Below are 13417 nucleotides of genomic sequence, written 5' to 3' on the forward strand. Positions count from 1 at the left end.
CAGGTTCGTGTTCGCAGCTCAGGCCTCGCGCTGGAATCTGTTTTAATTAAGAAATAAAATGAAACTGCGTCATGTGAGATTAATACTAAATCAAACCTAAACACTGTGATTTATTTATAAGTCATTTTAAATATGGGAACTTAAGAAATAAATGTCGGTGTCATTCGATTTTTGGTATAAATGTATTTAGTCGCGCGCCGGTGAACAGCTCGCGTGACGAGTTGCTGTTTGAGGCTCTGCTCGATTTTATTTTACTTTATTTTCACTTTAAAAAAATCTACAATAATAATAAAAGAATAATAATCTTCGTGTAAATTCAGGTCAGTGACTCACATTCATCCTCTTGAGTTTTAAAGTGAAGCTTTGACCGGAAGCTCATCAGGACACGTTTTAAATACACGAGGAGCCGAATCTGTGTTTTAGTTCCAATTCAATTATTCACATTTTTTATCTTCATATTCTCTCCACTGCTGAACATGTTAAATCAATTAAATCACATTTTATATATTTAAGGTATTTGATTTACATTATTATTAATATTATTATTATTCATTTGTTGACACGGACGGTTTCACCTCAGTTCCACGTCCTCTCCCTCTTCCTGTGTGTGTGCGTGTGCGTGTGTGTGTGTGTTATAATTTTCATGTTAACGGGAGGATAATAAATCGTTTAACGCAAATCCACCGATGTTGAAAAAAAAAAAATGATAGAAACAAAAGCCTTTTTATACCAGCGGACCTTTCACCTCTTGACAGAAAATTAAAGATTTAAATTAATTTTCCTTTTGCATCTGGTGCTGCAAATAATTATAGTTCAATGATAAACTGAATCTAGGGACATAAACTTAATTGTCATAAATAATCTGTTCTTTTTAATTAATATAAAAAAATGTATCGCAACACCAACACGTTTTAATGATCAAAACATGCACTTTAGAAAATTGAATTTTATTTCTACACATAATAATATGATGTTACTAAATATTTCTGTGAAACAGCTGCTTCAGCCTTTTAAACCTTTGTATCAATAGAGAAACACACACACACACACACACACACACACACAGACACACAGTTTACACTCAACACACTGATGTGTCATTTTAAATCAAATCAAATTAATCAGAATGTGCTGTTGTTTGTTAATGTAGCTCAATATTCATTTCTTAAAGTTTACATATAAACAGCTTCTTATTTTTTAAAGTACATATAACAGCTGGATTATTCACTGGTCATAAATACTGCCTCCTCCATGTTTACAGATGGGACATGGACCAAACTAAACTGAGCACAGATGTCAAATACATTTTTCTCTATATTGTCATTTAAGGTGTTTTTATAAATAAAGTTTGGATTTGAATATTGGCCTGTTCAGAGTCTGTGGATAAAAGAAAACAAACAACTCAGACTCACTTAGGATTCATGGTGTTGTTGTAGATTAATGTTGTGACGCTGACATGTGTGTAAATGGTAAATTATCTGGATTTATATATACATCTTATCTTATACACTTTACAGTTTAGTTCAGTATCTTGCCCAAGGGCATTTTGGCATGCAGATGGGGATCAAACCGCTGACCTCCTGGTTAGAGGACGACCGCTCTACCCCCCCTCATCATTATTATTCAATAAAACAACCAGTAGCCTCTGACTGACTGCGTGCATCCTGCATTTTGAGTGGTGGTGACTGACTGGTTTCTCCAGTAAAGGTTGTGGTGACATGGAGGCTCCGGTTCCTGAGGGGAGAGGAACCATGATGTCATGAGTGACGTCATTCAGACGTCCAGATCTGGAGGAGGAGGAGCCCGAGAGGAGCGGAGCCACCGCCGCTGGCTGCTATAGGCTGACACACCTGTCAATCAAGGCTTCATGTGTCTCCAGACATACTTTTAAAATACGTTCATCATCACCTCATTATCGATTAATAAACATGATGTCATAAACCGTCCAATCAGAAGCCTTCGTGAGACGTCCCGACCTGTTGTCCTTCATATCAGAAGCAAACAGCTCCTCTTCCCTGGGGCTCTACTTCCTGCTGGAGCCTTTTCAACCTGTTCACAATAAAGTTCAAGTTTATTCTAATCAACTCAGTCTCGTCGTTTCTCTATAACGACGTTTATCTGACCAGCAGGTGGCGCTACTTAAAATCAACAGCTTTGTCTGAATCACATTATTGTATTGTAACTGTGTGTGTGTGTGTGTGTGTGTGTATATGTGTGTGTGTGTGTGTGTTGTCCTTGAATCTTGCCACTGCTTCTGATCTACGACTGAACAACGTCGGCCTTTTTAAAATGATCTCTCTCTCTCTCTGAGTGATGCTCCTGGTTTTGACCGCTCTTGTGGCCATGGCAACAAACACACACACACACACACACACACACACACACACAATATACACACACACACACACACACAATATAACACTCAGTAACAATCCACAGAAACAAAATGATTCCCTGGTCATCTTGTTAGAAAATTTCCCTTTTGGATGAAAACCCAGGAGAAGAAAAAGGAACGCGAGGTGGAAACAGCTGCACACGTTCATTCTTCAACATTATTGAGTCAACGTGCTTCTCAAACAAATCCTCCACCCTCAACACCACGTCCTCGTTCTGAGACACTTCTGTAATTTCAGATAAATGGATGTTGAACAGGCCGAGGACACTGGCAAGCTGCCACCACCGGACACAAACACACACACACACACACACACACAAACACACACACACAAACGCAGAGTGTGTGAAGCATTAAAGCATCACAGTTAAAGTGGGTTTTCCCCCCCTCGAAACGGAAGTGTCCACTCAGCGCTTTTCTTCCCATCATGCTCTTCTTCTGGATCCAATTAAAGCCCTGACATGTCTCAATTTGTCGCAGGACAGGTACAATTAGACAGTTGTGTGTGAGGGTTTGTGCAGCAGCAGTGTTAAAAGAGACATCCCCATTCATTGTGTGTGTGTGTCTGCGTGTGCAAGTGCAAGTCTGTGTGTATCTGCATTAAATTGATGAGCAGAGATAGATGGTGACTTCACCATCTGGAAATCTTGTCTGGCTCCGTGCACAAAGAACTGCTGACCCACGATTCAACTCTTCAACTCCCGGGGAACGAGGGAGAGAGAGAGGAGTGAGGTTAGTGGGGGGAGAGGACGAGGGAGGGACGGGGCGCGTGTTAAAAGTGTTTGTCATGAGCAGAGGAATCAGTTTGTGAAAGCACTTTGTTCAGACGTCAACCAGAGTGTGTGTGCGCATGTGAATCACACACACACACACACACACACACACACACACACTGCTGTTCTACTCGTGTACATATGTTGTTTGCGTCAGACAACGGCCGACATGTGGGGAATAAAGAGGATGTTGTAGAAATGAAGTGTGAAGGAACACGACTGACACGCGGTCCGATCCTCACGTTACTGGAACACGTGTAAATGTCGGACGCACATGTTGTCAGTGAGTGTTGCAGAGAACACGACGAGCAACACAACTGAATCTCTGCCGTCTTACAAACTGCCTTCATCGTCATATCAAAGGTCAACCACTAAATGAACATCATAAAACTCCCTATAAAACATAAACTCCTGAGGAAAATGTTTACTGACGTTATAAAGTGAGAAGTTTTTATCATTTTCTTGTAGATTTCTGTAGAAACTGAACAAACCAAACAACAAACATACTTTTTAAAGACGTGACCTCATCGGTTCATTTGAGCCGTTTTATTCCTGCTTCACTTTTCCCAGTTGGAACGAAAGAAAAAAAAGAAGTTGTAACTTTTAATTGACTGAAACATAAACTGAAGAAAAACTATATTTGCTTTTCTCAACCACAGCGGCTGAGTTTCATGAAGCTGAACCGGGTCCAGGCCTCGGATCCTGTGTGTCCTGGCTCACGGTGGATTTATTGTTAGTTGAGAAAAAGGTCTCATTCGAACCATCACAGCTGAGCAGACGAGCAATAAAACTAAATAAGAAGTTCACTTTGACTTCACAAGACTTTATTACCTACAGTAATCATCTTCATGTCCGTCCTGTATAGACCGAGCGGCTGAAGCTGCTCGTGACCTCACACCCTCTCACTTGTGGGTCTAACTGTTGAACACAGAGACACGTCCGAGCCTTTTGTTCTGTGTCGAGCTGATAAATGAACACGGATCCATCATGATAAGACACGTGATCCCTGATAGGACTCAGACGTCCTGAGGAGAAAGAAGCCAGCAGCACGGAGGTGGGAACAGCCGAACTGCTGCTCCTCTCTCTTTCTCCTCTTTCCTGTCGTTTCTTACTCCTTCCTAAGAAATAAGACAGATATCTACATAAAAAAACACAATCACACTCGAGCGCCTCTTATCCCAGAGGAGCGCTCAGGCATCCGACCACTCAACCAATATGGTTTGAAGATTGATGGCCCCCACGGCCAATGGAACGCATTCCTGCTCCACCAACAACAAATTATCTTCAAATGAAAACTGGTCCACCGTGCTCCCAGTGCTCTCTCTAGAAACACAGAGATCCCAGTGACCCGGGAAATATTTTGTTTTTCCATATTCAGCGGATTCATGTTGAGGTGGAGCTTCTTTGAGTTATGGGACTTAATCAGCGCCACTGAGCCGCTGCTGCTGCTGCTGCTTCTTGTGTTTCCTCTCTCTCTCCTTACATTCCAGTGGAGATTTTGAAATCAAGATTTTGTAAAACAAGTGTCAATGCAGATCTCGCAAACTTGTGATTGAACGTGACTTTAGTAAACAAAACAAACATGGAGGAGGACCGACGTCGTGAGTTCTGTCACATCCTGTCGGTGACGCTTTCCGCTCAGCTCGCTCTCTCGCTCCCTCGCTCCCTCACTCTCTCTCTCTCTCTCTCTCACTCCCTCACTCTCTCTCTCCCTCACTCCCGCTCTCTCTCTCTCTCTCACTCCCGCTCTCTCACTCCCTCTCTCTCGCTATTGAGGGTTTCTGACATAGCTGAGATCAGGGAGACTCCGACTCAATCTGCAGCTTTAAGACCATTTTACTGAAGAAGAGACAAATTGGGTCTAAAATCAACTTGACTATCCTCAAGTGTGCAGCAGCTTTAACTTGAGATTGGTTTGTTTGTGTAAGTGTATCTGTGTGTGTGTGTTTGTATGTGTGTGTGTGTGTGTGCGTGTGTCTGTAAAGGCCTCTTTTGTTTAAGGCAGGTTGTATTTGGGCCCGGATGGTTCCTCCCTGCTCTCCTACAGACAAGCTGTCTGTGTGTGTGTGTGCGTGTGCGTTCGTGTGCGTTCGTGTGTGTGTGTTGCGTCCGTGTGTGCGTTCGTGTGTGTGCGTTCGTGTGTGTGTGTCGGCCCTGGATCCTCCCGTCTGAGCTATTTACTGATACGAAGGAGGAAGGATGAGTTCTTCTACACACAGCTGCTTCATGATATCACAACAAAGAGCTACTTTTTCCCCGTTTTGTTTTGACCAAATATGCTTAAAAAATTTCCCATTTTCTGATCAACCACACCAATAAAACATATTGATTATTTTTCTTTATGGTTTGAGGAAGTCGCAGCATTTCCTCTTGGTCTAATATTTTGTTCTGCAGCGTCTAGTTGCTTTCTTCCTCGTGATAACACTGTTTCTCCCAGAGACGGACTCACATCGGTCCAGTGTGTGAATCAACAGGACGTTGATACCGCGGCTCCATCGCTCCAAATGACTTCATCAAACACACAACCAGCACAAAACTAATTAACACAAAAACCTGCTGTACCCACTGTAAGTCAGCATCTGGATGTCAGATGATGCAGCAATAGAAGACAAACAGCACAAACGTGAAAACTCTCGTCTTGTTTTATTTCTTAGAGGAAAAAGAGGAACATTTTACAAACCGTCTGAAAAGTGGCATCAACACGGAGGCAGCGTTACGAAGCTGAAACAACTTTGGGTGTCGGCACGTTTGCATTTCCACTGAAACTCTCCCACGGTTTGATGACTCAGAGGTTCAGAGAGTGAGGATGAGGAGACACATGTTGAAGGTGCGAGCACAAAACAAGAATTTAATATAAAAAAAACAACACAAAGAAACTTTTGAAGCTTTCGGGCATTTTTCTCGCTGACACTGATAATTGATGGTTGTGAGTGAACTGAGTTCAACTGTCGTGACCTTCAACCTCCGAATCGTGTTTTCTTTGGTCAACGCTGGTCTCGAACTTGTCATCCGGCAAACACAGGTGGTGAACTGACCCGGACTCAAACCCACGGCGTCTCTCTGAAGACGTTTGATTAAACCTTGGCCACGTTACAAGTCACAGAAGACGGAGCAGCTCGATGTGAGTCAGTGGATACGAGACAGGATCCAGAGAGAGTGTGAGAGAGTGGTACCACCAGCTGATGCCTCGGTTACTAATACCCACTGGTATTCAGATAAGCTCCAAACTACTTTAAGGAAAAAGAGTTATGGTTTGGAATAAATCTCACCTGCTGGATCTGACCTGGATGATTCATTACTACATGTACTCGTGTGTTAATAAAACTGTTTCCTGTCTTTTTACCTCAATGGTTTTACAAAGTGTTTCACAGTCTTTGCCTCTCGTTCACACACACACACACTCTCACAACGACGGTGGCGAAGGTGCTTCTACTATTAAACTACTACAGGTCCTGTTTCATGGAGGTGCCATGTTGCACCGCCATGTTGCACCGCCATGTTTCTACAGAAGCCCAGAACAGACACACCACACACCTTCTCTGGATTTAATGTTGTTCTTAACTTGACCAGAAGTCATCGATAAGTCAGAGACAATGTACAGGAGAGAAAGAAAAGAGCCTTTACAGATGTTTTAGTTGAGGCAGATGTGAAAGAGAGGACAGAGGGAGGGAGAAACACACACACACACACACACACACACACACACACACACACACACACACACACACACACACACACACACACACACACACACACACACACACACACACAAGTTGGCTTGCAGTCAGTTTCACTTGGCTGTGTGAAGTAAGTTATGTTCTGGCTGTTGCAGACAATTCTTCAAAGATACTATCTCTGTCTCCGATCGAGCGGCCGAGGGAAGAACTTCCAAATCCAGTATGTGTATATATATATATTTATATTTATGTATATTCAGAGCTGAACACTGGAGTAACAAATCACAGCTCTCTCCTTCATAAGCAGCCAAATCCACCTGACACAGTCTGAAGCTGCAGATAATAAACATCTGAATTCAAACCCTTTGATTCAACTCACCACTCACTTGAAAAAGTCTAAAACAATCCTGAAGAAACCTGTGATTCATCAGTGACTTGTAAAATATCTCATCATCATCATCACATTATCCATGAATTGAAACAAGAAGGTGTCCTGTCCTCATGTAGCTTGTTTCTGAAGCATGTGATCTATGGACACACGTGATGATACGTACTTCAGCCTCAGACTGTGGACACATGCTGCAGGTACCGTCTCTGCTCTAAACTGGAGCCCAAACCGATTTATCACCTGATATGAGCCTTTCACAGAAACTGACTCCGCCCTCTGCTGTTTCATTCCAGAGAAAACAGGTTCCTGATACTACGTGTACTTGATACTACGTGTACTTGTATGTACAGTCTATGGTAAACACTGATAAAACTCAGAGAAAAAGAGATGCAACTAGAATAAAACTCAGAGAGCACACACCTCCTTCAAGGCCCAACAGTCCCCTGTTCCAACCACCATTAAATTCACTACACCTGGATTTTTTTAGGGATCTGCACCACACACTCATAGATATCGGTCTCCTAAAAATGCCTGATTATTTTGATCAAGTTCTTGGGTTCCTCTCTGTTGTTAGTAAAATACAGTAACCTGTTTGTCTATATCGTAAATATAGAGCAAGACAAACTGAGGGAAATAGCTCTGACCATGAATAAACCTGTTTGTAAAGCTCCTGCAAACACAAATGTACGGAGTCCTGTACAGGAAGCCCAACGGCCACGGTGGACTGACGGACTTGTGATCTCACGTTGTTCTCCGTCCTCATCTCGTCCCTGTCACCTGCTCATAAGGAGCCGGAGTCATTCAGCCAACCGGCGCCATGAAGTAGCAAAACAGGAGTCGGAGCAGACGACCGAACTTCTGGCAGGAAAACTGAGGAACACGGAAACAGATACGAGACTTGAGTGTGTGTGGGTTCACCGGCGGGTCGATCCCCACAGGAACATAAAAAAAAAAAGCAACATTCTCGGCCACTCGTCGCATAAAAGTAAAGGTTTGATCTCGTAAATCTGTGGAACTGTGTCACTTACTCTTCTGAATGTATCCTGCTCTAATTGTCCTGGTTAATCTGAACAACTGCCGTGTTTCAAACCTCTAACCTGCGACTCTCTGATAGTGAAACTCCTTCATCCAGCAGGTTTACTTCTGGGTTTAAACCACTGCTTCCTGTCGAGTGCGTTCCTCCTCAGGGGCTCAACCCTTCAATCAAGCTGCAGGATTTAGACACACACTTATAGATATTACCTTTCCGCTGATCCCGACTCGTTGGGTTCCTCCCTGACCAACACTTCATCCTTCTTCCAGGTTTTGTTGTACATCCACTACTTTTACGTGATTATGTTTACGAACCTTCTGTAATGTAGGACTAGGTGTTAATATCACTGACACACATGAGACCTGCTGCTTGGACTCTGCAGGACGGTCACTTGGGAACCCTCCTTCCTCAACGTATCGCTAACAGGCTCACGACGTCTCCAGAGGGTTCAGGAGTGAATCCCGGGTCCTGGGCTCAGCCCCAAGGCGCCATCTCCTCAGTCGAGGCCCAGGTCGAGTCCTCTCTCTTCCTCCAGAGCCACTGATGGACCTCTTCAGCAGCTCTGGACAGATTTTCTAACCCTTGACGCAGCCTTGATGTTAATGCGGCTACAGCATCGTCAACTGGTCAAACTTTTGTTGTCCAAATACACCAAATAACAGACTAACGACCCGGGGTGAAAACATAACCTCCTTAGTGGAGGTAGCTACCACGTCCTACAACAAAAGAAGAAGAAGAAAGACTCCTCGTCTCGACTTCCCAGCCTGAATACGATCTACGACAAAGCTCGGACCACCTGTGTCTGTAATATTCAGCTTACGTATGTGGACTCACTTCATTTGTCTGGATGGAAGTCAGTGTGTACCTGTGTTTTCATTGTAACGTGTGTGTGTGTGTGTGTGTGTGTGTGTGTAAATGGGGGTGAGGACGAGGCTCAGTCATGCGGCCTCCTGCTGCAGAGTGACCGCTCGCCATGATGAAGCACCAGACACATTCCAGCACTTTAATAACAAATGAGCTGACGGGGAATGATGATGGCGGCCTATGGCTTCAGTCATCAAGTACAATAATGGATTCTTTTGACGTTGTGGTGCGACGGCATCTCTGGCTGTGAGGAACGCATCTTCTTCCTGGAGAACGGTAGGAGACGCTTCTCCTCTCGTCCTCCAACGTCTCTATCTTCTATTTGTTTTCTTTCCATCCCGACTCCCTTGAAAATCTTCTATTCCTGGTTGCACATGTTGCTCTTGGAGGACGGCCCCGACTTCACTTCCGACATGACGGAGCACACACGGAAAAACAAACACCGCTCGTGGTTATCAGAGACACGGAGAGAGATGACCATGGTGGCAGCGGGCAGGAGCTCCGCTGGTCTGAATCTGATGACCTCTGACCTCACCCCCCCCCCCTCGCCATCTGACAGGTCATTAGGGGCTGTACAGAACGCCATCAGTCAACAAGTAACAGATTACCATCGATTCTCATTTTTGCCTCCCTCCAAATAGTTATTTCAAAGCAGCAACACTCCATCAATCATTTTGTCAATTAGTCGATCAAAAAGCTATTTGAGAAAAACTGTTTGACCTGCAATTAAAACTATCATCTAATAAATAAAGCTCCACGAACGTGGGAGACGGGAAAGTGTTTCCCTCCAGTGACAAATGTTTACCAGTTATGAAAAACCATTAAGAGAGAGAGAGAGAGAGAGAGGCAAAAAAACATGAGAACAAACAACAGACAGGCAACACAGGAAGTGAGTAAATCAAAGCGCTGACCTCTGCGTATCAGTAAATCTGCCACTGGAGCCGTTTCTAAATTTACTGGTCGACGGAACGCGGAGCCTGAAAATAGATGGAAAAAACAACCTTAAAAAAAAAAAGCTTCGCAAATAACATTTCTACAACAAAAACATTTGTTTGGCACGAAAAGACAAACTGTGTCTCCGAGCTGGAGGAGGATTCGTGATTTTAAATCCGTTGTTGGGAGCGTCGCCTCGTTCTCGAGCAGCTTCGTGTTATTTGGTTCGGACGGTGTTGTGGCACCGCTGTGCTCAATACGCGGTGTTGTGGTGGCTAAAGTGCAACCATAACAACCCCCAGTGTGAGTCTGGGGTCAAACTATGAATATGTGACAGTGAAGTGAAAAATGACTTCTGCACTTTGAGTAATTATCCATCATCATAACTTCTTTTAGAATACATTTAAAAACGACTATTTCTGTTCTGTATTAAATTCAAATTTTAAATATGTACTCGTGGATGTGACACGTCGTTAAATTTAGATTTTCTGAGATGACGTTCTTGTGTCGTACAGAAACCAGCTGTTCATTAACAAGTTGTATCTTGGGTCTAAACAATAACTTATCTTGCACTTCTGATGTTATTCAGATTCTCTTTTGATTTGGAATGACTTCATGACTTGACGCTGATTATAATTTGAATGAAAGGTCAAACCCCCAAACAAGGAACTCTCAACTTCAAATGGGGTTGGGTTAAAGCAACAGTGTTTAACTTTCACTGAGCAACAGCGCCCTCTGCAGCCACACGTGGAGATTCATTCTGTTGATTAACTGCTATTAATGTTAATCTTTCCCACTTCGTACGACTTGCTCAAAGCTACTTTACCAACTGTATTGTGCAGTGTGAAGTAAAGTGAGCCGTGTCCTCACCGATTCCACCGATCTGTTCTCGACTGTCTCCGCAGTCACCGGAGCAGAACTCGGTCAGGATTAGATCACGTACACAGAGGGAATTCTAACTTTCCCTGTCATTTTCATATTTATGTATTTGACCTTGTTCAAACTGAAACTGTGGCAAGTCAGGAGAAAATATGACCCTCTGGTGAGATCATAAAGTTTCCATTTTTGCTTGTATTTGATTTGCCCTTTTATTCACTCTGCATCTCCTGGGTCTTGCCTCTCCGGCATACCGGGGGGTCATCCAGACGTGTCCCCCAGCAGCGAGGGCCCTCTCTGGGTGGAGGGCGGCGGGTCTCTGCCCCAGAGAGAACCACAGAGGTCCTGAGCCGGAGAGAGAGAGAGAGAAGGGAAAACGACACTGGCTCTGCTAATGGAATCATAACAGAGAAAGACATTCATCTGTGTCGCGGCTGCTTTACTATCAAAACAAGCAGAGCTGAGATGCATCTGAGTGGCTAATGGGCCGGTCACTGGGATTAACTCAACGTCCAGTTTGAGTCACTTTCTGCTCTCCTGACCAGATAAAGTCAAATCGCACCTGTACATTCTTCTGCTTTGCTTCTCTCCACCTCCACCAAGGACGTTATGGTTTCGACCTTTTACGTTTGTTAGTTTATTGACTGGATTTCCACTAAACCTGGTGGAAGGATGAGACGTGAGCCAAGAGAGAAACCATTACTTGTTGGCATAGATCCGGATAAAGAGACAGAACCAGGAACATTGTGAGACACATTAAAAACATTTCTCAGAGGATAATTTAATGGATCTTGATGAAAAAGATCAGGTGTGTTTAGGGAACAGATAGTTATCGTAAGGATCCACCTGTTGGATCCTTCACTGCTTGGGAATGGTCGGATGCATTTGTCTCAGACTTTGAAACAGAGTCGATCTTCAGATGCAGCTTTTGAAGGAGGCTGCCCCTGAACTGGGACCAGTGTGATGTGAGGGCTGTGGGAACAGGTGTGTGCAGCCTCAGGTACATAAAGAGACACACCGCTTCCGTCCATTTGAAACAAAGTCGAAGAAAACAAGGTCAAACAAAGCAGCCGTTATCTACGAGTTCACGTTCAGAACAAGACGTACACAACAGCGACGTTACGCACGTTCACGCCTCTAAACTCCTTCTCTTGAAGCCGGTAACTAAATACATTTGTAGCATAATGGAGCTTGACAGGTCTGTGTGTGTGTGTGTGTGTGTGTGTGCGTGTGTGTGTGGGGTGGGGGTTGTGATCTAGAGTTCAGTGCACGTGTGATGGGTGAGATGGAGAAGGGACGAGTTCTGATCCAGTCTGAGGTTTCTTACCGTTTGAATTTTGAAAACTCGCAAAAGCAAAAAAGTGGCATCAAGAGACGAGACGCAGGAGAGAAGAGCGAGAGAGAGAGAGCTAGAAAGAGAAGAGAGAGAGAGAGATAATGGTCGTGACAGGTTTATAGGATCCCCTGGAGTTCTCCATCTTCCCCCCCACCCGAGGGAGGGGCTCACATACCAACACCTCCTGGGGTCCAAGTGTGTGCAAATGAGTGTGTGTCTGTGTGACCCAGAGCCAAGATTTAGGCCCCTATACTCCATCAATAACAAAATGGCTTCATCTTGTGGGGTGGACAGACACACACACACACACACACACACACACACACACACACACACACCAGTAGATATATAGGCACCAGTGAGTGTTGGTCTGTGGGAGGACCATGTACCCATAAGAAGTTAAAGCCTTCCCAGGAAATCAGAAACGTATGCCTGCCGCCCCGGTGGTCCTCGGTGAGGAGAACTCAAGAGTCTCCCAGAACCAACCAGCTCCTCTCGCTCCGTTTCATCCCTTCTTTCCCCTCTCGTCTCCTCGTCCCCTTCTCGTTCTTCACGATACAGACCATAGACTGTCTCCACCTCCTCCCATCGTAGAGAAATCTATCTGAAATATCCCGGGTACAGGCGCCACCATCTTGCACTTTTGTCATTTTACAGCGAGGGTCCGCTCACCACACTGATCACGGAGCTGTGGCGTTGAGATTCCACTGATCCGTGCACTTTTAATGGCTCTTAGAGGAAACAGGAGATGACACACGGATTGGTTTATTGCATGTTGTGCCGAAAATAGACCTGTAAAGATGATTAAGAGACGGACGGAAACTCGCTGTTCCGACTTCGCTGCGTTTTTAAGTGTTTTGACGTCAGAATGTGGAAAAAAAACATGGACGCCGTCAATAAAAACGTGTTGTATTTATGTGTTTACAGCGTTTAGAGGTCACCTTGACATCGACAACAGTTCTAACCACGTTCCTGGAGCAGCAACCGTTTTTCCACCGGTGAGAGCAAAACTGGCAAAAGGGGATTTGGACCGAGGCTGATGTGATTTAATAATAGTTTGTGAAGACGCAGAAAGTGATTCTACGTGCGGTTCATTATCAGATCGTGAAGTTCACCTCATGCAAAGAGACTTAAAAGAGTGA

This window comes from Hippoglossus stenolepis, chromosome 5 (genome assembly GCF_022539355.2).
Source record: "Hippoglossus stenolepis isolate QCI-W04-F060 chromosome 5, HSTE1.2, whole genome shotgun sequence".
NCBI classification, from domain to species: domain Eukaryota; kingdom Metazoa; phylum Chordata; class Actinopteri; order Pleuronectiformes; family Pleuronectidae; genus Hippoglossus; species Hippoglossus stenolepis.